Source organism: Manacus vitellinus, unplaced genomic scaffold, assembly GCF_001715985.3.
Source record: "Manacus vitellinus isolate BGI_N305 unplaced genomic scaffold, ASM171598v3 scaffold_2_pilon, whole genome shotgun sequence".
NCBI lineage: Eukaryota > Metazoa > Chordata > Aves > Passeriformes > Pipridae > Manacus > Manacus vitellinus.
Window position 1 is genome coordinate 26,136,408 of NW_021940208.1, and position 24,763 is coordinate 26,161,170.

Below are 24,763 nucleotides of genomic sequence, written 5' to 3' on the forward strand. Positions count from 1 at the left end.
GGGTTGTTAAGAGACGGAAGGTGCTATTAGTAGACACTACAACATGTGTAGCAGAGCTATTATAAGTATCTAGATGTGCACTTTCACATGCACCTAGATCTTTGTCTGAATAATTTTTTTTTCTAGAAGCTCTCTATAATTTCCATAAATAAAGATAGTTTGCTGCTGAGCTGTACAAATCTCTTGTCCTGACAGGTGTCTAAACATAGGCAGACATAAATTCTCTCCTGGTACTCATCCCTAATACTTTTGCGCTAATCTGGTGACCTCTACACTGCCTAAGGCATTAATGCCAGGATCAGTCCTGGCCTCCAGATACAGATTGACTTGTGAGTAGGGCTAATCTCTTCTAGACTGACTATCCATGTAATACATAGGATGTGGTCCAGCTCTTTTCCATATTCCCAGGTATCTAAAAATTAATCATTATTTATGGGTTGTGGGGTTTGTAGGTTTTTTTTTTCTACTTGGCATTCCTGATTTAGAGTGAGCTGTGTCATAGCTCACTGGTAGAATTTCTATGGTATAAATCAAAACCAAATGCAGTCAGACCAGGATTAGAGAGAAATTCTAAATAAGTAAATGTGGTGAAGCAATAATTTGCAGTGCACCTGAGTAATTACAACTTTCTGAAATGTAGACCTTGTCTAAGGTCACTGGGTCTTGGAAGAGAGTTGACTGTTATTTAGGCATCTACATCTGAGTTTTCACTCTAGGTTTCATGTAGAAAAAAACACAAACTTCAAAGACACAGTGTATCTTATTTTAATGTTGATGTCTGAAACAGAATCCAACTTTTGTTCTGTAGAACTGTCTATTCCTCTCCTTTTCTGATTAAGAAAGTAACTACCTGACTTTTTCCTCTTAGAGGTAGACAGTCATATTCTTCAGCCCTGAAACTTCAAGCTACAAGTCAATAGGCAAAAAATTTCCATTAAGATATCCAGTGAAATTTGTTACTATATGGACTGCTTAAAGCCCTGCTTAGATGTAAGTATTGTAGTTCAACAAATTAGTTTAATTTGACTGCTTAGTTTTGTAGTTTGATTTTAAAGACATCTATAGAGCAATGGATAGATCATGGGCAACAGAATGCAATGCAAGAATAAATGGAGATTTAAAAGACAGCAAGGTAATAGTTTACTGTTTAATAAATACATATTTATATACATAAATACATAAATGAGATTTAAAAATTGCTTTTTCTGTATCTGTTTTCTTTGTGCACACATGGTTTAAGAAACACAGTTCTGAAAGCTCTTTTTTTGAACAAAACCTGCCTTTTAACTGAAGTGTAAAGCAGGACCATATAAAATGCAGCATAAATTTTTTTACACCTGTATGGAAAATAAGTCTTACTTGTCTTCTTGATGCAAGAATGAAATACATATATGTGTAAAAATTAAATCCATTAGTGTGACTCTCAAAATACATATATGTTTGAAAACTTAAAATTTTGATCAAAATATTAAAGAAAAATAACTACAGAATCTATATCCTTAGAACTTTAAGAAATTATTTATTAATCAGCACCCAACCATTTTCATAGTGGAAAGAAAAATTTACTTAGGGAGAACTAGCTATCTGAATATTGACTAGAGCTCTAAAATTATGAGAAGAGTTTTGACAAAATACCAGAGAATTAATCATTAGTCTCACTTTTACTTTGGGATTTACAATAGAATTTTGTTTAATTACTCCCAATGTTTCAGTATCATGCTAAGAACTGAAAGAGTCAAAGAATTGGAGGAGACATACTTTTTTCAGATTTGCTCTCCAATGGAAAATAGTATCTGTTAGAACTCCTAACCAAAAGTTGATATTCTTGGCATTTCTACACAAAGGAGATCAAGGATTGAGCTGGCATAGAAAATCCCTTGAGAAAGTGGCTCTGCCAGTTTAACATTAAAAGACATTGTGAAATGGCTTGTGTTGTTACAGTTTGGTGAACCACAAGTCATGTATGAATAATATGAACATGATTTTGGCTTAGTTTCATGTCAAAATGTGCAGGACAGTCTCATGCATAACTGACTTTTCTCAAAAGATAATGTGTGTAGAAGACAATACAATTCTGCTGTATAGTGAGATTTATCAAGTACATTCTTCACTAACACCTGACTGTTAAATTTTGGATATTTAAAAATAGACAATGTGGTTTCCTTTAAGGAAAAGGCTTAACTCAATGAACTTCCTAAGACAAAAAGGAGGTCTCTTTTCATATTTTCCCGAGACTGAAATGACACGTTTTGTAATATGAATTACAAAAAGACAATATCATTATTATTATTCCATATAAGATACTTGTAGATCATTCAAAGAGAAAAATTTATTTGGTCAATTTTTTTTCTTCGTTTCTCTGCTCAATTCCCATATAGAGTACTACTTCTATAATCTGAGGGGGAAAAAAAAGACAATTTTAATATATACATGGATAAGAATGGTCCTTCTCAGTTCTAATCTATTAATCATCATCAAAAAGGTAAATGTGCAGTATAAAAATTGCAAAAAAATTGAAATTTTGGTGCAAAACCAGACTTCATTTTTTTCCTGATATATATGTAATGATGTTTAAAAATGTTACTGTTTTTGATTTCTCTAAAATTACCAGTGTTCTTGTAATTCATGTTGCTACTTTTAGAAGAAAAGACCAACAATAAAGGTTTAAAAACAGGAGAAGAATTGTTTGACAAGAACTATAGGAAGATAAAAAAATTCTTCATAGAAGAACAAACAAAACTTATATACATGAGAAGAAATAATGCCATGACTAGTAAAGCAAGGATAGAGAAAGATGAACTAGGAAGATCAGAAGAGGACAGACATAGAAGAAAATGTAGAAAAGTAGTTTTTGAAAAGTGATAAATATGTCCATAATTATTATGTGAAGTTTTAAATAATATTTTGGGTAAACTTTAAAGAACAGTGTATATTTCATGAGTTTATACACCAACGTGATATGAATTCCTTTGGGATCTCAATAAGAAATGTCCACACACAAAAGGCTAGTTAATGATTTATTCTGTACAAAATCAAAATTGTCAGGAAAATCACATAAATCTTACATCTCTTCCTATGCTCCTGTAGCATCTGGCAAGCCTCTACTTGCCGACCACGGCATGCTGTGAAGTTTAAGAGTCTCCCTATTCTTCTCATTTCTGGAATATTCTTTCAAGTAAACAAAGTTATCAGTCTTTTACCTGTGCAATACTGACCTTTCTAGATGACACACTGGGACACATTGAGTGATACCCTCTTACCCATCTTCATAGAAACAAGCACTTACAAATGGTTCCCAGGTCCAGAGGAGGTCCACAAAAATGACCAGAGGGCTGGACCACCTGTGAGGAAAGGTTGAGAAAGTTGGAATTTTTCAGCCTGGGGAAGGCTCTAGGGAGATTTTATAGCAACCTTAAAAAGGACTTATAAGAAAGATGGGAAGAGAGTTCCTGGGAACAGAGGCCCGTTGTGATAGGAAAAGGATTAATGATTTTAAACTAAAGAGGGTAAATTCAGACTAGATATAAGGAAAAAATTTTTACAATGAGAGTGGTGAAACAGTGGAAGAAGCTGCTCAGAGAGGCGGAAACACAGGAGGTCAGGTTGGACAGGGCTCTGAGCAACCTGACCTACTTGTAGATGTCCCTGCTCATTCAAGGGTAGTTGGACTAGATGACCTTTAAGAATCCCTTCTGACCCAAACTATTGTATGATTCTAGGACATAGAGGCGATATTGTTAAAAGCAGCCATGGTACATGCTTGCATTAAACTACAGGCACTCATGCTAACTTACAAGTCTCTACAAATGAAACTTCTGGTTAAACTCTGCCTAAACTCTGCTTGAAATCACTGTCTCATCATTATGGTCTGCTGCACTGGCTCGCTACAGGGTAGGATCACATTTCACTAAGCAAAGAGATAAACATCTGAATGCTGCAAACATGAATATTTATATCAAAATAATTTTCACCTTGACTTACTCAAGTTATTCAAGTCTGAGAATGAGGTACCATTCTGTCTTAAGATTTTGGGGTTTCTAGTTTTCTCAGTTCAGAAAAGTCTTTAATGCAACTAGCTATTTCTCAGAAGATTTGGGGAAAAAAAACTTGTAGAAATGCTATTGTATATATTATTCAAGCATAAATTATAGGTCTCAGCTGGGTAAAATTCTGTGGGGTTATAGCAGAGGTCAGACAAGATGATCCGATGATCCATTCTGGCCTTGCATTTATGAGTTTCTGAATAATGTACAATACATTTTATATATTCAAGTCAAGCTGCGTGGCCAGCAAACCAAAACTGTTTACTACCTCTTATCTAGATTCATAATGGAAGAGAAAGGATCAGCCAGAACTTATTAAAAATAAATTCCTCAATCTCTTTAACTCCTACATTTCCTTCCTTTGTTTTCTTTCTGTGTCATGGTGAAAAACTATGAAATCATCCTTTGGCCTAAATCAATATGCTCTGACTTTATTTACCTCTTTCTTGCTTCTTACTGCTCCTGTATCATAATTTTATATGTCTTATTACTTCTTTATCTGCCACTCCTCCACATTATTGTCCTTTTTCTGCATCTCTGGAGTTAAAACATTCGTTAATATTCTGAACCTATCCCACACAGTTGTCAATATTGACCATTTATGAAACTGAGTAACTATTTTTTTTGGTAATCCCACTGACTTCTCTGACTCACCTGCACATTTGCATAAGTATTTATTTTCTGTTCTTTAGCAAATAACTCTCATTGTTTTTTCTTTAGTGTAATTGTTTTTTCTTTCTCACTACTTTTTAGAAATTTTACAAATTATTTTGTCATCTCTGTATTTTTCAAGATGATGGCTCATTAACACTGTAATTTTCAGTAACAACATGCTTAAAGTATCAGTCATCTTCCACTCTTGCATCAGAGAAAGTCAAAAGCAATCCTTATTACCAAAGGGTTATCTTCCAGACCTGGCCTGGGTAGGCTCTTTAGCTCTGTAGTGCCTGGCACATTAGACAATTACAAAGATAGCCTCAGCAGACTTAAAGACTAATTCCCAATAAGCTGATTTTTTTTTAAGTTGTTATTTTTTCTTGGTTAATTTCTATAAAAATTCTTTCCTTCATGTGTTTGTTCAGGGTATCCTTGATGTAGCAGTGTGACAATATTCAGTGACTAGATTGTGAGCTGGGACAAAAAGCACAAACCTTCCTCCCATCTCAAGTATTGTAATTACAGGTTGAGCGAATTACAGACTGTAGGGTTTTCCAAGAGGTTTGAATCAGAAGACTAAAACACAGCAAAGAATATGGTGCAAATGTGTCAGGAAGCAAAGTAACAACACTCAATTCCCAGAAAGGGTGTTTGCATTTCACATGATGATATCAGATCAGTATAGTCACCCAGACAGAATCTCATTAGAGATACCTTAGGTGTACCATCTGACATCCAGCTGATTTTCCAGAGGACACATACAGTGTAGACTCATACTCTTTCTCATGCAGAATTCCCTTGAGGAACCAGCATGGCATTGTGTACTCTACTTAATGTAACTAAATTAAACCCTCAGTGTGAAGGTCTAAAACAGATATTGCCACATGAGACTAAGTTCTTAAGAGCTTCCTTTATAGTCAGAAGAAGCTATAGAGCAGGATTCATCTGATCTATTTTGCACAGGTACTTTATGGTGGGATGAATGGTGACCTAAAAATGTCAATTTTCCTACAGCAATTTCCCTGTGACTGAGATGTAGATGTAAACACATTTCTATACCTCTTCAGAAAAATTGCCACCAAAGGTGTAGAAACTACTATCCCTAGAAAACTACATCTCTTTGTGTCCCAACAACTTAGCTATACTTATGTGACAAAATATCAACAGTAAAGCCTGTACAGGATTTAAAATTTATTTTCAGGGCACAATCAGTTTTATTGAACTTCTAACTCCACCACTTTGTGATAAAAGGATTATGGGAACTGGGTCAGAATTGGTCCCTCATTTTTAGTAATTAATAGGAAATTTGCCTGTGAGATATAATATAATGAGACAATTTATGTACTAAAATAACGCTCTGTAAATTAGATTCATTTCTTTATCAAGAGGATTTTTCTTCCTAACTTCCTAAAAGCTTTACTCATCTTTGCCCTATAACTCAATTACTTACATCCACTTGTGAAGCTCTTGACCTTAAGGGAATAGACTAAGCCACTCCCTTGAGATCTCTTTCTAGCAGTTTAAGTAATGAGGAGTCAGCAAGTGTAATCATGAAAAGAAAATTATTTTCATCAAGAAAATGTATGTTTATGCTTGTCAAAATGATCTCTTTAAGAAGTATAGAGAAATGCAAAAAGTTGATCATAATTTAAAGCAAATAAGGATTTTTTTTTTTCTTCAAAAGCACATAAATGATGTCTCAAGAAAACTAATACAAATTTATAAAACTTAATATAATTTTCTTGTTTTTATTTTACCATCATTTGAATCTTTTGGCCTTCTACAGGCTTCCCAGAGGGAATTAGCTAATTGACTCACTGAGCCACCATTAATAATTATTGTGAAAAGTCATGGACATTGGGCTATTAAAAATCCAGGTATGACACTATTTTTTTAAAAATAACAAATATATAGTCCTAGAAATTCCTACCAAGAAAACCCTGATCCTCGTTGCCTTGGGAAGAAAAACACACAAATCATGAAATAAGGGGAAAGAAAAGTCCTCAGACTTGTTACTGTCTAAACATAAACTTTTTGTGTTTTAGAAACTGACAGAGAAGTTCCCACTGATTCAAACAAGAAAGGAGGATTCACAACACCTTACATGTTTCCAAATGCCTCACAGAACCACTGTTTGACTGCCTAAGTGACAGGCAGACTTTATCCCCACTGGAAGACATTTATAATTCTTACTTGACAGTGAGGGCAGCTCTTGCCTTAGAGGTGTTAGGATCCATTCCCACCAGAATTTTACAACCCTCGGTACAAATCTTTGTGAGCTTTTCTTGCCTCCAGTGCCAAGCATAGACAGTGCACATGAAAGCATGAAGCCAAATATTTAGAATCACATGCCTATATGGGGAAGCCAAACTACTACAAATTTCTAGCTGAAGATAATCCAATTGATCCAAAGATGCAAATTAGTATCTGAATAGTCCATTTTCAGAAAACAGTCTTTCGTAGTTCTTGAACAAAGAAATTAAGTAGCTATGGATTAAAAAAAGAAAAAAAAAAAGGATATTTATCCAAGTTATAGCAAGGAAAGTTGGGGGAAAGATTGATAATATGACTATGCAAATAGAACAAATAGTACTAATTCTGTTCCCCCCCACCAGCCACACTACCTACCCCCTCCCCCTAGTTGACTGGAAATAAAGAAATAATGAAATTATAAATGAATGAACTCAGGAAATTACAGATATAAAAAAACCTACAAATGTAAAATGCAATTGCTAATTTAAAGTATTCAAACCATATAAGAAGTTACTTAGATGCCTTTTAAACTCCATAGGAATTGCTTTGATTTTCCATTTAAAAGGTTAGAAAAAAAATTAAAAAAAATTTAAAAAATCCTAAACCGGAAATTTTTTTGTAGTTAGTTCATTGTGACTATGAGCAGCATATGAGTAGCCTAAACAAAGGTTGTCAGGTGTGGTGGGTTCACCTTGGCTGAATAACGGATGCCCACCCAGCCACTCTGTCTCTCCTCTTCCCAGTTGGACAGGGGAGAGAGTAAACTGGAAAAAGAAAACAACACAAATCGTGGGTTGTGATAAGGCAGTTTATATTGATGCAAAAAAGAAAGCAGAAGCAGCGTGCACGCACACAAAGTAGAATCCAGCAGTTAATCTCTACTTCCCATCAGCAGCGATGGTCGCCACTTCTCTGAGAAGCAGGGCTCCAGCACACGTGGCGGTTGTCAGCAGGCAGCCATCAGAGACAGGGAATGCTTCTGGTCCTGCTCCTTGTCTCAGCTTTTATACCTGGGTTGACATCATGTGGTGTGGAACATCCCCTTGGTCAGGGTGGGTCAGTTGACCTACTTGTGTCCTCTCCCAGGATCTCGCCCTCAATTGAAGAAGGGATGTTACAGTGCTGTGCTCAGCAGCAGCCAAAACACGGGTGTGTTATCAACACTCCTCTAGCTGCTAATGCAGAGCACGACACTGTGAGGCCTGCTATGGGGAAAAAAATTCCAGCTCAGCCAGACCCACCACATCAGGAAATCTTAGAGGATCAAGGCCATGAGACTTGACACAATAGTGCTTACTGAAAAGTCCTGTTTGCCTTCCTTCATCTCCCTGTTACACTCTTACTTCTTTTGTTTTTGCCAACCTAATTTTGAATTCTTGCTAGCTTTGACTCAAACAATTTGTTCATCATTTTCCACCTACATTTCTCCTGTGAGATTTTGTAGATACTTCTTCCAAATTATGTCCTCCCCAAGGATCAGCTTCTTGCTTGCATTGTCATATTCAACTGAAAATAGCAGCTTTCATACCAGGGAATCAACATAATTAGGGAAGGAAGGATAAATGCTTTATCTGGATTTTTATGAAAACAATATTTTATAAATTCATACTTTGGAACTTAGTTCAATATATCTTAATTTTAAGATCTAATTCTCTGAATGGAAATCAGAAATAAAAACAAAAGGAAAAAGCCTCCACAAAACTTATTTAACTGTTGCAGAAAATTCAACAGAATTTACTTACCTGTAAACTCTAAGGGTCCTTGTCCATGGGTGTATCAACTCATCATGAGTCTTGGGCAACATCTCATATAATAAAGGAAGCTAAGTCGGCACTTCAGGGATTTAAGCCACACTATCATCAGAACTCGGTAGGCTTTAAACAGCTCTGAGTGTCACAGGTAATTTTTTTTCATAGATTGAGATATTCTTAAAAATAAGAGTATTTCTTAAAAATAGAGATACAAACAAATAAATTTCAAAAATTTCAAAATTTCTAATTTAATCTCTCAAACATTTCAGAAATTAGGTAGAAATTTCAATGAAGAGATTGTAGTACACAAAAAACCCCACAGCAATATATTGTTAACATGATAGAACCATGAGATCCCATGAGTGGTTAAAAAAGTCCCAAGACTCCAAGATTATATATCCATCCGTTCAGGCAGGAATGCCCAGTACCTCCCTCAGGGCGGGGAGTTCCACAATGGGTGTGAGGACAGGGGGCACCCTCCTATCTCCCAGGCCTGTCAACACCTAGTTTATAGCCTGAGGAGTCAGGCCTGCTATGGGCAGATGATGTAAATGGTTCATTGATAACAGTTTCTGGGAAATGGCATGGAAGGCTATAGAATTCATAGTTTTGGGTTACACCTATCCAGTGATGAACTGGTCCCAGTTCTAACTAGGACAGGCTGTTTCAGAGAACACAAGACAGTGATTTTTAAAAGAAATTTGACTATTAAAAGATGCTTAAAAAGACATAAGGTCTAAATTCTTTATAATGCTACAGATAGAACAGAAGTATAGTGCAAACTTTTTAAGCATTGTAGAAAAAATGTAAGAACAATTAATGGGAAAAAATAATTTCAAACTCCTTGCTTGACACTAATGACCTGTTTGGGGTAACAGCCTTCAGTATGTAAACTCAATCAGAAAGGAAAACAAAGTTGCTTGAATGGTTGCACAGTGCACATCCCTGTCTATGGCTGGTGTCCCTAAAGGTAAAGATGTACTATTTCATTGCTTTATAGTATGATTCCTCTTAAATGCCTTATTAGTCAAACATATTTTAGACATGCAAATAAATAGTAGCATGGAAAAGCTTTCCCCTTCCTTTGTGTAGTGGAACACAGACTTTGCCTTCCCTCAAAGCTTCATGTTATTTATTTGAGAGGCATCCTTTTTGATGCTTTTTTTGGTACCCTTTTCTTTCTGAATATAAAACATGCACTAAAACTGAGCTTATATCTTAATTGGTTCAGCTACCCATACCATCAGAACTGTAATTAATGCATAACTTCTTGTCATTTCACTGGGGTACCATTTCATGATGCAGTGATCTCTTTGATACTCTTCTCTGCCCTGCCATCTGTAAAGCAGAGTTTGAAATAGCGTGCTTAGCGTCATCTGCACATCTCTGTCTTTGTATAAAAGAGAAGAAAGAGGTAGTAAAAAAAATTAGTCTCCTCCTTGGTCTATTCTCTGACCTTGATAAGATCATAAAACTGTATGGTTTTACATTATTGCTATAATATTTATACATTTTTACATTATCTTTTCCACTACCATTGGAGGCAATTTTACTGGACCTGAAAGATAGCCCTAATATTCTACCACAGCATAGAAATTGAAATACAGGACTACTCACCACACATCTCTTCTCAGAGATAAATTCGATTTTTCGTCAATTCTCCTACTCTTCTCTTTAGTGTCCTGATAGTTTTCTTCAAACTCCTGACCCTTCTCTCAGTTCAATACGCTAAGTAAAGCTTATAATTTATTCACTCAGTATAATAAAACATTAATTATTATATCTAGAAGGCTACACAACTTGATACATTGCTCAGGTTTCTCTGATGCATTCTTCTATGCAACATTTGTTTTTACTCATCTCAACATGTATCCTGAAATCCTGTAATTCACATACTGAGACAGAATTCCAAGAAGATGCTACAGAACTATTTGCTTAGATTTGAAGCCTAATACTTTTAACTGTCAGAAATATCTGATTAATGACTCATAATACTAGGATACAATAACTACTAACTCTTTTATTGTATGCAAAACAGTCCCCTGAGAACAGTATTATGTGAGAGTCACATGAATTGATTCTGCTGGTGATGCTCAGTGGCAGCATCCCAGTTCAGGGATTTCACTAGCAAGATTTGACAGCTCTAGATCAGGAAAAATAATAAAAAATAAAATTAATGTTTTGGTTCACGGATATTTTTATATCAAAATTTTAGTTTCTGTGTTAAAAGAGCCTATTTACACAACAAAATGTAAAGATTTGAAGAAAGATAAGATGACATCCAAAATTCCTATATTTTAGAAACTTAATTTCAGCTTGAAGATCTAGTCAATGCAATTAACCAAGGAGAAGAAATTTTACATCTCCCTCCAAATGGGCAATTGGTTAGCTAAATTGCTCTCTAGACATCTCCGTCTGTATTGCTCAATGTATTAGATACCTACTTTTCATACAGATATCTGTGTAAGACACACAACTTTTGCTACGTAGTTCTGGAAAGTAATCCCTCTGCTAATTTTTGTTTTAAGATTTCAAACAATAAAAAATACATTTGCTATTTTATATGGACAATTAGTGAATATTCCAATTTAATTTGAAAGTCATATCTACACTATATGCTTGATTAAATGACATATGAGTCCCTGATATGGGTATATTGTGGGGAGGAAGAAAAATGAAAGAAAAAAACCTGTTAAATTATCAGTTTTTCAGAATTTCTCTGATTGATTACATGAGCATGCACATTTGTTTAGCTCTTTAGTCTCTTGATCTGAGCTGTGGGTACTCAGTAGCTCTGATTTTTTTTTATTTTTTCCAAATCTCAAATATATTAGGGGTCATTTCATTCTGTAAAAAGCCCCACTGGAACTAGTAGAACTTATAATGGATCAAGTTGTTTCTATGTGTGAGAAAGGATAGTAGAATTGTGTTTTGTATTGTCAGTACTCCATTCAAAATGTTTAGATAGATAATATTCACAAAACCTGACAGGCATCAAACTAACAGCTTGAATTTATGCTCAGTTCTTTTTTTATAGACTGGTATTTAAATGTAACATTGAATAGCAAGCAAATACCATCATATACTTCAAGTATCAAATTACTTTGTATGAATTAAAACCTAAAAGTAGATTTTAAAATGAGTTTAGAAAAATTGGAGCTGTTATAATTCTTCTATAATTAAGGGTACAATTATAGAGCCTTTTTCATTTCATTGTTTTGTTGTGTTTTTCTCAGACATTGCATTATCTTGTTACTGTACAGATATAAAAATGATAGGTTTATTCATTTCTTTGTTTGTCTTATTACAAAGTTGTTTCCAAATCATTATTTTCCTGATAAATGTTGATTTCTTATTACTTTACATGCATTTTAATGACATCATAAAACTTAATTTTTATGTTATAATGAATAAACCACATGTCACCATCCCAAACTATAAAAGTAGTTCTTTATTGATTTGTTACGTATCATTAAAAAATTTAGTTTTATTCATAGTTCTATGCACAAAGAATTTTATTGTCCAAGCCACAAAATCCATTTGGGTGTTTGGGAATACATTCCAAAGCTTTGAAAATTTCTGCAAATCTGCCTAGATGAGCAAATTCCTTGTAATTTAAGAATATGTGCATAAAACAAATTGGAGTAGTTATAGCATTTTTGTGTGAAAGGAATAGTGAAACTCCAAAAAACATTATAGATATATATAAGAGGATATAGACACATAAAATAATCATACTCTCAATGCAAATGAGAATTTTGAGATTATTTAAAGAGGAAACAGGGGCCAGAACATTGTCTAGGAAAAGATAGATGATAATAAGCACATTTAGATTGTTGCAAGTTTTTAATTTTCTGGATGTGCAGATTGTCTCTCTTTCAGCCCTGACCAAAACTATGAAGGAGTAAATTCATTTTGGCTTTCTTCTTCCTCCAAAGAAAGAATTTACTTCTGTTCTAGACTACCTGATGGTTGTTACTGCTTCCTTATTAACTCCATCCAGGATTATGAAGAAAACCGTAGAACTTGGTCTCTTCTCATTCTTCTATTTGTTTTTTTCTGTGTACTCAAGATGAGTTAATAAGATTAATATAATTAATTTAAGTTGACATATTCAGATCAAGAACTGTTACTTATATTAAAAAAGTGTTCTTACTGTGTCTTTATTCCTAGTACATTTGTGCAGTCAAAAACCAATTTATACTTGAGATATATATCCTTTGATATACCCAGTTGTAAATTTTTCTCTTGAATTTTACTAGAGTAATTTATACCAATATTGAGTTGGTATCAGACCTGATCTTCCTACTTCATGGACTACTGGTAGGACATAACGCCTTTTATTTCTCTGCTTTTATGTTTAATTCTATAATATGCTAAATAGAGTAGATGAAAATACTCCATATTCAAATAAAAAAATTGGTAGAATTTGACCCTATTTTCTGAATGTTGTTTAACCACTTTCTTCTTGACACTAGTTTCATAGTCTGCAAAAATTTACTTCATCCCTTGGTTATAATGTGGGCTTCCCCCCCCTTCTGTTCATAAAAGAACTGTTTTTAAATAACCACTTAATGGATAGAAAAATGAGACTATTAGAAAAATGTTTACTATAGCTTTGCTTTGAAATCATCATAACATTTGTCAATAAATAAATCTATAACTGACCTTTAGCAAATTGTCTTCCACTCAGAAACTCCTAGACTTTTAAGTGATCATATGTTATCCCTTAAGGATTCATGATCAGAGAACTGCTTTGAAGTCTTTCATGTTGAGCTGGCATTAGTCACTCATCACACATAAGTCTTGAGAGCTGTATCTGCATTTGTACTAGAAGTGATACAAATTCTCATATTCACCTTTAAGAATATCAGCTGTGCTACATTTTCATTCCTCAGGTTTGCTTATTTGTTAGTATAATAATCCCAGCTGCACCAAAAATACATTCTGAATAAACATTGGAAAGAGAATATCTTAGATTCCTGACAGCAGTTTTATTCAAGAAGGGCTATATATAGATTGGATCTCATCTCTTCATTCTCCTATGGGCACCTGTGATTCATAACTTCAGCGACAGACCTGCAAGCTTGCTGGAGAAGAGAATTTATCTCAACATTTTTTAGTCTTGTTTTTGGTTTTTGTTACCTATCAAGAAATAATAGGAAAGGTAGTTTTTCTCTGAAGTTCTGTTTTGTTCCTCATTACAAAGCTCTGATTAAGCAGCACAGAGTTTGGACACTAGGATGATGGAAGAAAAACAAAGCTACATTTAGACACAGGTAAATAATTTTTATTAATGTTAGGGACTACTCTGGTGATACGGCCAAGAATAGAAATGTTACATATTTCCTATTCCACTGACTAAAGAGAAGAACAAAAGGGACTACAAAAGGATTTCTTCAGTTTTATTTTTCCCTGCTGGTTACTCTCACTGTCCTTCAGAGAGTGGCCCTTTCTATGAATATAACTAATCTGACACGCCTTTTTTGCATTATCACTGCTTATTCTTTCTAGTGTGACAGGAATCATTCGTCATATCCAAAGAACCACACGAAGTTTGACGCTTTGAAGATAGGGCTATGGAGAGGATTTCCAAAGAGAAAATTTAGCACAGCCTCCAGGCTTCACTGTCTAGGTCTACATTAGCAGGGAATTACCTACTAATGGTACAATAGGAGGAGAGAATAAACTGAAATTCTACCATTGCAGAACACTCTAGGTGGTCTTGGGTTTTACTACAAGATAGTTTAGTTGTGTCTCCTAGACTTAATATTTCCATCTTACATGTGACACAAATCCATAAAAAGTAAAGGTATTCCACAAACCCTTGTCACACTGTCAAGTGTCATGCTGTCCTTTTTCTATCAGGCAAACTGTAGTAGCATGTCACAGCCCACTCCAACATGGTTCCGATAAAACCTCACAAATGGAAATGGACCTAGTTTCTATTCCTGCCTGTGTTCTTGACTGTTTTTTTTCCTGCCCATGTCCAATTAACACACCAGCATTCAATTATCTTGGGGATATGGAATGAATAGCAGCAAGGAGTGCAATACTCTTTTTGCAGTTGCAGTGAGGGCTTTCTTCTGGGAGTTCACAACACTGTGAGCTATTTGTACTCACAATCATGGCTTAGAATTTCAGCAAAATCCTTAAAAAGGAGGTGACTCACTCCCTCCCTCTTGTGAAGTCTTGCAACACTGAATTCCTACTGATCAGTGGCCTGACCAGTTTATGGTCAGCAAATCCAATACCTGGGGCAAAATAACAATCAAGACTTTAGACACCATTCTCAAAAACTTCTTGCTTGTATAATGGGGATAACAGCAAGAAAAATTTACCGGCTTTTGGTTACAGGCTTTTAAACTGTGTGGTACCTATCTATTGAATTATCCACTGATAAATTTGTGGATCATTTTAATGTGGTTAAATACACTTTATTTCAAATCTGTGGGAATTTAAGTACTTTCTTTAAAAGGATCAACACAATAAATCACCATATTTGACTCCTCTTGGTTCACTGGGAAATGTTACCATTTCTCCTCACTAACAGATCATGAGGTTGTACCTCAGTGAGAAAGATACAAACCTTAATAGGGTTGAAATGCCATTGTTCTGGTTCTTGCCAGGACAGGGTTAATTTTTGCAGTAGCCAGGAAGGAACATGGCTAAGACCCAGAGGTTATTCTATACCACCTCACCTCATTGCCAGGAGCAAAGGGCGGTGGGGGGGTGGAAAGGAGGCTCATCCTGGGAGAAGGGCTCTCTTCTGGATCGGCTTAGTGTGGTGCAGGGAGCAGTCAGGTATTGTCTATTGTCAGGAGGTTTCCATGTGAATCATTCATCTCTTTCCTGTACCTTTTGTCATTAGTATTTTTGCTGTTGCTATTCATTTTATTATCTCATTTCTGTTTCCTGTTCTTATTTCAGCCGGTGAACTTTATCTTTTGTGTCTCAAATTCTCAGCTCCAGTCTGCCACAGCCAGGAAAGGAGAGCAAGAAAAGGCATGTGGTTTGGAGAGTCTCAGTGGGAGCACTAAATTAGGGAGTACCATTCCTAAACCATGACAGGTATGTACCTTTCATCTAAATCTAAGATAGTGTTCTGGTTTGAGACCCCTAAAATCCAGTTCCTGAGTCCAAGCCCCCTCTCACATCTCAACCCAGTGTGAGATGGGTTTTCCAGACACTACATAAGACTCAATATGCGGGAAAAGGGAATTATATTACAATAACTGTACAAATAAATATTACAATACATCATATACATAATCTTAACTATCTCTCCTATGATAAAGCAGTATTTACAATGGATCAATCTCTTCTCTCTCCAATAAAAGTCCAGAAGGGAAAAGGAAAGATCCTTTCCACTCTCAGTGCAGCAGTCTCTCTTCTACCTGTGCAGCAGCTGTAGCTGGATCGTTGTAGCTGGACCTCTTTCCAATACACACAAGGGGGTCTCCTCTCCCGCCTCCCTTCCCTGGACTGCAATATCAGGGACAAGCTCACATCAACATGTCATATCACAAGGTGCAGGGGCATCTTCATGACGGTCCCTTTCCTCAGGGGATTCACCCCTGAGTCAGAACATCTTGGGCAGCTTTCAGTTGGAAGCCTTTGCCTCAAGAGTTCTATCAGAGCTCCTGTGCTCTGTCTCAGGCTGCTAGGTTTGGCAGCAGCAGCGAAGGGGGCCAAGGTCACCCCCTCCACATTCCGTCTGGCCGTCCCAGTCCAGCTTCAGTACGCCCGAGCTTCTCAGCTCCCCTCTCTCCGTTGCATGCTGCACTCCAAGACTCCTCTCAAACAGGAGTCCATCTCCTCCTCCTCTCTAGGAGGTCTCAGAGGGGTTTGGGGGGGTTGTTTCAGTTCTTACCCCAAAACTCTCTTTGTAGAGCTTAGTCCTGCTCTTTAGCCATCTCTCTTTCTCTTTCAGACAACTCTGTGTCTTCCTGCTTGGCTGCATGCTTGTTTTGTTGCTCCTTATCTTCTTCTGGCTCTCTGCCACCGTTCTCCGTTTGCTGCTGCTCTGCTGCCGCTTTTCAGTATCTCCTGCTGCTGCTTACAGTGGAGAAACTCCTTCAGCTCTCAGCTACAGAACCTGACCCAGTTTAACACTGTTCCAAGTTCTTGTAGTCCTCCTACCGGGGGCTGGGGGATGCCTAGCCCCCAACGGGGCTCCTGCCCCTTCTCGTCGTGGCTTCAGAACACGGCTACTCTCTGCAACAACTACAAGATCAACCTTCTTTTCTGGTCTTGTTGTGATAATGTTTATATTCTGCAGGAGTGCTGATTGGGTCCACATCAGGTGACACCACCCCCTCGGGGTTACCTTTTTTTTTTTTTAACTTTGGGAGGCAAACCTTTTTCCCCCACCACAGGTAGTTGGGACTGCATGACAAATTCAGAGGTGGTGGCACCGTGGTGTGAAGCAGGATACTCCAAGTGCTCTAAAAATATAATGTTTTAAGAAAAAAGTAATCTAATTTTTATTTTGCTTGCTCCATAAGAAGAGTACACACACAAAAATAAATAATGAAAAGAAAAAGTAAAGAAATAAAAATCTCTTGTTCTGAGTGCTCCCAGATGCAGTGGTTGAAGTCTTAGAAGGTACCAGGGTCACCCATCCTGTGTTTTCTGTGTCTCTGCTCCATTCACTGCAATTGCCCATCGAAGTCTGTGACTTGTGCCATAAGGACTATGCAAAACACCGTAATGTTTTTTTGTTCAGAGTCAATAACCTGGAGTTCCTACTGATAATAAGATTTACTGTTTCTGATTTCAAACCAAGTAAAAATAGAGCATTCAGTGAAACCGTGTGCCTGTAGAAGTGATAGTGTGTCTGTAAATATGGCAAAACATGCCTTTTTCCTCACCTGGCCACAAAGAATCTCACAACCCACAGCTGAGCCTCTACCTGCAAACTGTGTACTAAAACGAGAGACAAAAACCTGCATGTGCTGTCTTTCCTGCAAACCTGAGTTCGAAGTGTCTACCTAAAATCTCATGAAGAGAAATCCATGACCCAGTGAAGTCCCAAGAGGAAGTTTGCTCTGTCACTGTTTACTCTCAACCCACTGAAGGCTGGAGTGTCCTGTGAATGATGAAAAAGGAATGAGGGGGGAGGAGGACCATTACAAACAGCAAACACTAACTCTACTACTGACTGCTCTGAAATCTTAATAAAAAGACCCTCTCTCCTGCTTGTCATTCTAGTTTGCAGGCTGAGATTCAAAAGGTCATATGACAGAAAAGCATTCTATTTTCAGCTTTTTGATCATATAGTCAGCTCATAACCCACTGCTTTTGAAAAAGAGAAGGAACCATGTGCATAGTTCTTTAGAGGAGTCTGTGGTGAATTCAGCACTATGGCTTGTTTAGTACTGGGACTGAATTAGATTCACACAGGACACAGGCTGGGCAGGTGTTTTTTGACATACCTAAATGCCAGGCAGAATATTCCTTCACAGCTCATAGCCTCAGAACAGCTTTTAAAGACAAAACAGCCTTTATGATTCAGTGCTGTGTGTCATCTCTCCACAACTCTGACACCAGGGCTGTCATTCCTTCCTCCCACTGCTCATGTAATAATGACAGGTACAGAAGAACATCACAATTTCCTTTCAGGCTGGAAACTAGAGTGCTCACACAGGGGGTTCCTGATACAATTTGTGGCAGGGAGCAAGCAGGAAAGGTATCTGTGGATGTGCTTTTGTCCTCAATGAGAAATGAGAACAATATAGCAGTGCTAGATAAGCTCCTAAAATTTTCCTATATGGAGATCCCAAGACCTCAGGTGAGAACATGCCGTCAGACATCAATCCTGGTGGTATCTTCTAGCATGAAGATCAGCTCAAGAGCTCTGTAACCAATGAGCATCTTCTGCATCACACCCAAAGTGCGGTGATTCTACTGAGTCTTCATAAACAGTCTTCATCTTCTGATACGAATTGAGGCATTGTTTGCCTACTGTCTTTTTACTCATCAGCAATTAGATACTTCCACAAGATTATCATACTGATGGATAGGCTTTTGATGCTGCCATTTCCTTAGGAATGAGCTCAGTCATTTCTTCAGGAATCCATCTAGGATAGGATCTTGTCAAATCTTTACAAAAGACAGAAGTAATAAAGGGACAAAAATAAAATAGAGGGAGACAGAATGTGTAAGATATTAATGAACTACAAATAGAAGAAAAAGATTAAAATGAATGTGTGCTGAAGAAACTCAGCAGCTGGAGCAGCTGTTTCAGATCCTTCTGAATCTGGTGCACATTTGTTAAGTGACTGGAACAGAGAACTCTGTTTACTTTCCTCCAGAACAAATCTTGGCTGCACTTGCTATGAATACTCTTTGTGTGTGTCAAACAAACATGCTTTTTGTAGTATGACCAGGGAAATCACTTCAGAACTTCTGTGCTGCTGTGAACCAAAATGTTGATGTTGTTTTGTTCAAATCCTCTACACATCCTCTATAGAAATCAGCAAGCAATGAAGTGTCATTTTCAGTGGTTACAAAATAGAAGGAAGCCCACAGAGAGTTGCAGATATGTATGGAGAGGTGGGATGAAAAAGACAGTTTCCCCCTTTACTGACGAGTGAAGCTAAATCTGACATCTGAAAGAGCTGATATGAAGTAAATTTCACTGATGCTGCTGCTGACATAGTGATATGACATTGAAAGATGTATTGTTATATGAAAATTTCTTTGAAACATTGTCCTTTTAGTGTCATTAAGACTTATGACATGCATACTTTTAATACATCTTTGCGTCAGATGATCCCCTTTTTTCAATTTTAATTTTTGCAGAGTTATTCTCAGCTAAAAATTCAGAATTGCCTTTTCTAGGGTATGGTTCCAAATATCACAAAAGTGCAGTAGCATCATGTCCTTAAAAACACTACATCTAACAGTACAATGGTCTTATTATTGCTCTGTGCCCAAATACAAGTTGTTTCTTTTGCTGCTCTCAGGCAGACAAACCAAACCAAACCAAACCAAACAAAACAAGTCTGTGAGGATGAAAAACATACTTAAAAGGAAACATACCCATTTGTCTCAGCACAACACTCTGAAAAAGCGTAGGGTAAGAAAACAATAAGAAATATAGAAACTGAAGAGAAGCAAATAAAATCATGAGTAGTACTATTCAAATGCTTTTCCTGACATAATACTTTCCATTGTTGAAAGAAATGTATCTGCAAAAATCTGCACAAATGATTCACCAGCTAATAAAGCCTACATCAGGACTTCAATGTTCCCTATGAATCATTTAGTTGAGATCTACTACTCCCATATTCTTTTATCAGCTCTTTAAAAATCACTGCCCCCCCTTCCTTCCTCAAATTCTCTTTTCACTTCATTTGGATATCCAAAGAACTATTCTCTTATATTACAGCTACAGTGAGCATAAATACTTTTTACCTATGTCTTTGCCCTAATTCTGTCTTTTAGAAATGTTTTAGAAATAGAGATGCAAGCATTACTTTTCCATTTCTCCTGTTCACCTTTCTTTGCTTTTTTTTTCCAAGAGGCAGTTGCAGTCCAAGCAATGTATTTGCAAAATAGAATTCACAAAATAACTGGCCTTCATCTTTGCATTTGTTTATATATTGAGAAGGTAATAGAATGTGAGATGGAATTTAAATTGGCAAAACTAGCTCTGTTATTTTGTTGGTAAAATTACTCAGATAAGCTGACATAACACAGTTCTTTGGGATCACAGACAACAACTTTCTTGCAAGAAATGCAGAATGTGAATTGTTGTGTGTCTCTTATGTTTATTACAGCTTTTTACCTTTTCCCTTAACGTGGTGTTTTTTTCAGCTTTTAGATCACAAATGACTTCAGAGACATCTAGTGTGATCATTAAGGACTGTATTCAGAAAATGTCAGCCTTATATAGCTTTATCTGTAAAGCATGACAGTTTTAAAGCTGAAAAGTCTCAGTGCAGCATCCCACTGAAACTAAGGCACCATCTTCCATTCTGACTAAACTGAAGCAAAGAGGCTCTCCTGAAATACATTTAATTCAGGACAACTCTGTTCTCATGAATAAGACCTCATGGAGCCTCATTCTGTTTTCTGCTACCTAGTGACATACCTTTGCATTTTCTGTCAGAGACACAAGACCTGAGCTTCAGGTAAGGTCTTGCTATCACTTAGATCTAAATTCAGCAGTGAGGTGGTGCGATAGGTGGACCATATTTGCCCCCCAATCCTCCCAGTAAGTGATTAGCCTGAGAGGTACAGTTTACTGGCCAAAGCTGCACTCAGAGATTCAACATCTAACCAAGAAACTTTTGTTCTGACAATTCTTCACTTGTAACTTACTTGTAACAATAAAATATTCTTTTACATATTCGTGTGTGTCTATTTGCAATAGTAACAGCCAAAACCGCAATGACCTGTCATCACATAAGATGGATCTTTTTACATCAACTGCATAAAGACTCTGGAGCACTTTCTGTCCTGTACATACACTGTAGTGTCAGTTGAGTAAGCAATAATGAACCATTTTGGTCTTCAGACAACTTCATTAAACTTTTGTTAGCATGTTTTACTAACTTTTGTTAGCAAGTGAAATATACACCTTCATTGCTGGAGATGGTTCTGGATATAAAAACAGTCATATGTTCAGGAGTTATCTTTGTAACAAATGTGGGTAGTGCCCCTCCCAAATCTTCGTTTGCGAAGCCCGGTCATGACGATCTTTGTACTGTACCAGTCTCAGAGGATGAAGAATCATAAAGAGGATAAGGTTCTTTCTAACTTTAGAAAGCACTTTGGATTGTAAAGTTCTTAACAGCTTTAGATCAGCAATGGCAAATTGTTTATTTTTGTCTTGAGCAAAGCTCAAGTTCTTACAAAACCTTTTTTTAGCCAAAAGATAATGTGGCTGTGCAGATGCTTCAGAGAACAGAAGCAGAAATTTATTATGTAAACATTCAGGCAACTTAAAAATACTTTGTTCTCTAAAGACTCTGGCAGCTGTAACATCCACATTAATTGCTTTGATATTTTTATTTTTTTATACTATCACTGGATGAAAGCCATAGACATTATGTAATTGCCTAAAAATCATTCCTCTATGGTTTAAAAATTATTCCTTCTTGTTTTCATATACAAGAACCTGAGAGGTGTGTTGAAAAACTACAAGTATCAATATAGATTTAGTATCAATATAGATTTAACATGGTATACTATGTGTCTACCAATTTACTGGTATCACTGCAGTAGAGGCAACTTAAACTCTATTTAAAGGAAAACTCTAAATGCATGAGATGTATGAAAGTGTACATTAGATATGTAAGAGTGCACTTGTCTTTGTAGTTGCAGATGTTCTATTAGAACGTTATTATATGCATGACTATGAATCATGATAACACTACATAGAATTGTGTCTGTATTTCCTCCATAGGGAAAACTGAGACATCTGCAATAGATCACAGAGTTGGAAAGCTGGTCTCTACTTCTATCGGGCTGGGTGAACTAACTTTTAAGGACGAAATAGGCTCCAGTAGTAGTCTTGTTAGGTCATTCAATCAATGGTGAAGCAGATGTGTTTTCATTAAGAAAGGCCCCATCTCCCCTCATGGCTTAATTTAATCATCCTTCTTGAACCCAAGAAACAAATAATGAAACTGGATGGCATATGCCTGATTTTCAAAGGGGAAAACACTGATAATGGAAAAACACTAGGAGATCTGGAAAACCAAAGAAAATCTAGAAGAAATTTTTAGGCTGAGGATGAGCTGGGTTGTGTCAGCAGACATAGAAAATATCACAGAGTTGTAGTGGATGAGAAAAGTGGAGTTGCCTCATTAACTGTCAGCTAAGTTTGAATGGCAGGCCTCTAGTGTAACTGCGAGCCTTCTTCAGCAGGATGGAAAGAAATCTGTTGGAAGGCTAGAAAATCTCTGTAGGTGATCTCACACTAAAGTATTTATAGATGTTGGTTATTCTGTCCATTTTCTAGCTTAATAAAACTGAGGGACCTCCTTGAGAAGAGTTAAGTAGAGGTAGTCCTTTCTTCATCAAAAAGAAACTTTTCGTTTTAGAGACAAGCTGGGTCTTTACTCATGTTCATAAGAAAAGGCATAATTACAGAAGGTAAGTACTTTGTCCAAGGTAAGTGGAAGACCTAGGTTAAGTTGTTTTAGATATTCAAGCTATTGAAGGTTACAGGTAGTCTCAATCAACCGAGGAACAATGTCTTGCACTTTAATTATTATGGATATATTTTTGCAGCCTAATATGCCACAGTCTGTCATATGAGTGCCTTCACTGTGGCCTTTAACTACAACTGATTTTAGAAGATCATTGTTTTGTGTACTCCTATTGGGGACTACACAGGAATCCCTCATTGCAGTAATGCTAATTAAACTATTAGACAGATTTTTCTTCCTTCAGTATTCATTCCTACAAATCTAAAGATCTAAAATGACAATTTAGAGTCACTGAGATTCTTTTAAAACCAACAAGCTACAATAAGGCAAGTTTCAGATCTCTGAGTCACAAACTGGCTCATTTGTGTTTGATACTAAACATCGTCTTTTATTCAGGGTTTGATAACTAAATTAGGTGACTAATGAGAAAGGAGTGGAATGGGTATATCAAGGTTTTTCTAGGTGATCTGCCAAGATTTGCCTCAAGTTTTTTCTATAATATCCCTTCCTTTCTCTCCTAAGAGTACCTAAAACATTGAAATGTGAGAATTAATTAATTCTTGACTGTTCAGTTACTTTAATTAATCTCTTATCAAATTGTTTCTACTTACTTAAAGGCTCATCAATAGCTACCTGTTGTCTTTTAATGATTGAATGAGGCACGTGTTCTGTGCCATGATTCTTTGTATACTTTCTCATTAATAGACACACATCTCTAGTAACAATTATGTCTGTCTTCAAATTCAACTACAATTATCTCCCTCTGTGTCTATTCTGTAAAATACTTCAAGTACTTCAATACTCTGACCTCTTTACACATCCACGTGCAAAGACCAGTAGCTATTTTTGAAAACTGTTTATTGTAACATTTTATTGAAATGGTTCATATAGTTCATAGCTCATTTAAGAGTTCAGCTCTCACCTTTCACTTTATTCTTCTCAATATCCTGGGATTTTCTCTTCCTTTGAAGAACTAAATTTATTTGAACTCTAGTCCTTTTTGAAATGTTCTTTTGAAGTCATGCTACAATGCATAAAATTAACAAGTATTGGAACAAGTAATAGGGTTTGGGATTCAGAAAATAGTGTCCTGGTCACCAGTTAACAGTCTTGTTATTTTCACAGTGGCATGATAAACTGTTTAATGTATTGGCAAAGCTTCAACATGATAGAATCTCATCACATAATACTTTCATAACTGGTCCTTTGAGTAAGAGATGAGTCCTGGAATGAAAGTTGACCAAAACAAATAAGAACCTGATTTAGACTGTGTACCTCACAACCAAGTCTCTAGCCACTTAGCCACTACATGTCTCTAGCTACCAAAGATTCACTTTTCTATCCATCCACTTCTTCCTCTTTCTCAAGATTTGATCTCAGATGAAGCTAAGACAAATTATGCATGAACTAGTAACATAAGATAAAATTCACAGATAAATGTCTGAGTAAAGGAAGATGTCAAATTCTGAAAGGAATAAGAACACATATACACAATATATGTTTTAAAACGGTGGATTAGATAGTCTTCTACTGAAAATACGAGTTTCTGTAAAGCTAGTTTTTGTGTGCCTAATTCTCTCTGTCTTGCATAGAGCATTTGTAAATCTGACTTTGGGCTGTGGATTCCTCAGTTAGCAGGAAGACTAAAAGTTTTCCGCAGTAGTCAGCAGTGTGATACTTAAGTCTTTTTATGGATCCAGACTCCCAAAAACCTATGATTAAATTGGTAGGTGAAAAAATAGATGCTGACTCTACTAGAAACCGAGAATAACTGTTGAATTTCAACAGCTACATGACTGTAAAAGGCCTGAACCAATAACTATAAGCAGGTCAAATGTGAACCCTCAAGTTCTCCAGATCTATTAACTTTCAGATCATTTCCTAACACATACAC